The sequence below is a fragment of the Elephantulus edwardii genome, unplaced genomic scaffold, assembly GCF_000299155.1.
Source record: "Elephantulus edwardii isolate Elephantulus edwardi_28Jun2011 unplaced genomic scaffold, EleEdw1.0 scaffold00133, whole genome shotgun sequence".
NCBI classification, from domain to species: Eukaryota; Metazoa; Chordata; class Mammalia; order Macroscelidea; family Macroscelididae; genus Elephantulus; species Elephantulus edwardii.
In genome coordinates, this window is record NW_006399883.1 from 7278400 (window position 1) to 7282772 (window position 4373).

General features: G+C 44.5%; 1 pseudogene; it reads right to left on the reverse strand.

Annotated features, from left to right (window-relative positions):
- Positions 1–986: 986 nt before the first annotated feature.
- On the reverse strand, positions 987–3133 carry LOC102857441 (annotated as a pseudogene).
- Between the last annotated feature and the right edge of the window lie 1240 nt (positions 3134–4373).

Sequence of the window (4373 nt, forward strand, 5' to 3'; positions counted from 1 at the left end):
TCAAATTGGATCTGACTGGTACAGGAGACTGCCCCTCCTTCTCCAGCAGAGCATGAAGTAGAGGCTGGGTTCCTCCCCCCCCCTCAGGTGCCTGTCAGGGCCTGGGTTTCAGCTGTCCACACCACAGCAGTGGGCAACGAGCTTAAAGCCCCTGATGGCTCTGGGCGCTGACTCTCGCCACTGTTACTTTCAAGCCTATCTTAATCTGGGGACTCCACCAAACACTGTCCACCACGGGTAACCGTTATTGGATTTGACACACCAGTGACAGTGCTCACCATCACAGAAACCCCAAGTTACCTCAGTACAGCAAATTGACACCAGTGCTGTACAACTTAGAAGAATGTTAGTATCAGACAAAATTAACACCAGGCCCTAAGCCACAAGCCCAAGGATACAGATGACTTGTAAACACCAAGGCCCTTCACCAGATCCTGTTGACTCCAAACAAGCAACTTCCTGCCCATCACTTATTGTTAGGGAAATCCAGAAAATCCAATCAGCTCACACACAATTGTGAGCAAAATAATAAACAACTAAACAGTCCACACCCTACACTCAACCAACACAAAACATCCCACCTTCCAGATTCAACTGTTTCACATATCAGCCTGCAAACTGGAGACTTAGGGCCCACCTGACTTTCCCCCCCCTTTTTTACACTAACTGGACACACTATTTACTATATAAAACTATATTTTATACTTTCCAAAAAGGTTCGTTAACAAGAAAAGTATAATTGACTTTAAAATCTTCAGTGTGGCTGAAGCTTCACATATTCTTCAGAATTCTCAAGCATTTGCCAGGCAGGTAGGCAGTGGGTGTGGTGCACAAGTTCACAGGTTCAATACCTGAAAACTACAGAACCTGAGATCAAAGTTTCCATAAACAAAAGATTCTGAATCCCTTGGGAAAGTCCCTTTCCCAGCCCCCACTGTCCTTGTACTTCTTCCACCCTAAATTACATCTCCCAGGCAAGTCCTTATTTATCGTTGGGACAATCTGTTCTTGAGCGCTTTAATCGTCTTGGCCATCATTGGGGTGATTTTTCTGGCAGCCAGTAGTTTCCTAGGATCATAGCAAACAGAGCTGCTGACCACAGGTGTCAAGTGGGCACTTACACGGCCGTTGTAAGATCACTCATCAGTGAAGAGGTGAAAGCGTTGCTGCAGCCACTGCTAAAGGAAGTGTGGCTGCTTCCTGTGATGTTCAGGGTGGGCTTGAGCTGGATCCTCTCAGGGGCAGCTGCTCCACCTGTTCCAAACTTCTGATAGCAAGAGGTGGCCTGGCCACAGAGTTGACAAAGGCCATCTTTGCTTGTTGGTCTTTGGGCTTGTTGGCATGTGCAGATTAGAAGTTCTTCATCAATAATCGTAACCACTGCTCCCGAGTATCATGAAGCCTCAGGCACATTGCCTGCCATGACTCACACTCTTGTGACCTGCCTTCTTTAAGGTCTCAGTGACAGTGAATTTTCCGTAAGTGGTCTGTATCCTCACTTAACATGTACTCCTTAATTTGATACAGCTGACGAGGCATACACCTCTTTAAGACAGGCTCAAGAAGATGTTGTGGGACTCCTCCTACTTTGAAGATTGAATCAATGTTGTTTCTCAGTACTCTGATCCACTGCTGGTGCAAGGTCATCGTTTTTGGGAAATAGGCACACTAGGGACCAGAATACAACCACATCTTAGAATTAATTCTGTGTCCAGTAAACCCGGCTTCTTCCTCTTCCTGAAGTGATGTAAGTCCGTTTCACTTTGGTTGCAAGGACATTTATTCAAGAGAAGGAAGTGGATGGTAGTTGGCTTGTATCACAGGGAATTGGAGGTCCGGCAACACTGGCAATACATCGATGGGAGTCTTTTTCAGCTTGGCTGAGTCTACTCCAGGCAACAGCCATTTCTCTGATTTGTTTTTATTCACCTTACGTAACTTTGGGGCCAAGTCCAGGTTTCTCTTAGAGCTTTTAGAATCACTTTTTTAAAAACTCCTTTCTCTCCAAGAGCAGTGGCTCAAGTCTTCACGGTTGTTTTCTTTCTCTTCTGGTGCTGGTCATAACTGAAGTATGACTCAAAAGAAATGGTGGATGGCCCAAATTCATCATTCATTTTGGCCTCCTCAACTTTAGAAAGCCCCCTGGTTTTCTATCCAGATTGGACATTTTCCGTTTTCCTTCTTGAGTCTTGGGATTGTTGGAAGGCTTCTTTTTTTACCTTGAACAGTAAGTCTCCTGGCCCCTCTGCAGTGTCTAAACTGTGCACACTTTGCTTATTTTTGTCTGATTTGGTTTTCTCTGAGTCTTTGTGCTTTGGCTTTTTAAGGTGGTTGTCTGAAGCAACCTCCAGGGGCGGTACAAATGTCTTCTCTCTATCTCTCTCTTTTGGCACCAGCAGAGGTGGCTTCCCTTTGTGGTATCTCCTGAGAGTGGCCTTTGGTTCTCCTCTTTGAAAAGGGCCCCATGTAATTTCTCTCTGCTCAGAGCAGGTGACTTCTCATCTCCACTGGGATCCGTCAGGTGTTCTTCCTGGTGGGGAGATTTGTGCTCCTTGCTTTAACTCACCCCTTTATTCTGAGATTCACTCAGTTGTCCTTGAATGAGCCCCATTCTGTCTTGAAAAGTATTACTGTAGCCTTTCCCAGGCTCCTGGTGTGGAACAATGTGCTCATGGTCCTCCTCTGGGGATCTGTTGTGGTTCACACATGCCTGATAAGGACTGGTGTCCTTAGAAGATGGAGGAGCCTGAACACAGACATAATCGGAAGATCCACGGTTGGAAGAATAAGCTGGAGAGACTCTGCGGCACCTCTCTCTCTCTCTCTCGTCTTGCCCCTCGTGACTGTGAGAGGTTTGGGGAGGCCTCTGAAGCTCTCAGTTTCCTGAGTTTTTTGTGTCTGTGGTCAAGGCTGTAGGATCAGCTCTCAGAGGCTTTCCAGTTTCCTCGGTACTTCACCTCCGTCTCCTCCTCCTTCTGGAGAACATCCCTGGGCCGCTTTCAGGCATTACTTTTCAAGTCCTGTTCTTCAGGTTCAAGGTTCCGTTCAAGAAGAACCAACATCTTCCACTGGGCCACTAATCTCTGGCAAAGTTTCCGACATATTTATGTTTTGGGTTTTGTTTGTTTGTTTGTTTAATTTAAATTTATTATTAATTTCAGTAAAAATGTACAGAGACGTTGGATTTCCATTCATTCATTGTTGCACTTTTCTCCCCTCCCAACCCTCCCCCCTAGTACACTACCCTCTTGGAAAAGTAAAAGAAAAATTCTTTCATTGTTTAACAAACCCTCCCTCAGGTCCACTCCACCATGTAGCCTTCGCTCTAGACTCCTGTCATGACAAAAATAACTAATCACATATCCCTTTTAAACAGTTTTCTCCATCATCTGTTTCAATGCAGTATACATCATTGAACCCATCTTTCCCAGTCTCTTTCCAACCCCAAGGTCAGTCCTGTTTTACAACAGTGGCCCCATGCAGTATTTGTCCTTTTGTGACTGTGGTACTTCACTCAGCATAATGTCCTCCAGAGTCACCCATGTTGAGTAATATTGCATGAGTTCCTTGTTTTTCAATGCAGCACAGTATTGCATTGTGTGAATATACCACAGCTTCTCTATCCATTCATTTGTTGATGGGGAAAACAAAAATATTTTACCCTTAGACCAATAAGCAACATCAGAACAGATGGAAACAAAATTAAAATTGTCGAGTATATAATTTTATCTGGATCCACAATCAATACCCTTGGCACCAGCAGTCAGGAGATCAGGAGACATATGGCATTCAGAAAGCCTACTATTAGAGACCTGTTCAAATTATTGAGGAACAATAATGTCAGCTTGAAGACTAAGGTGTGCCTTATTTAGGTCATGGTATTTTCAATACTTTGCGATGTGTATTAAGACATGGATAGTGAATAAGGATGATAGAAGAATTGATGCCTTTGAGTTGGGGTGTTGGAGAAGAGCACCTGAATATACACAAACTGTAAAAAAAAACAGGTATGTCTTGGGGGAAAATACAGCCAGAGTGCTCCTTGGATGCAAGGATAGTGAAGCTTCATCTCATACACTTTGGGCATGTTGCTAGGAGAAGCTATTTCTCAGAAAGGGCCATCCTGCTTGGAAAGGTGGAGAGTCAGCTAAGAGAGACCTTCAACTAGATGACTTGACATGGTGTAAAAAGAGCAAGGGCCATGTGGGGATGGCCATATCTGACTTTTACCAACTTCACAAAGGAAAATTGTCCCTATCAGCACCATCAATAACACAAAACCAATTCCCACGAGGTCAGATGTGTCTTCCACGCTCCTGTACCTATTTCTACTCATCTCAACAACAACCTTACTGCTTTACTGGGCCCAAAAT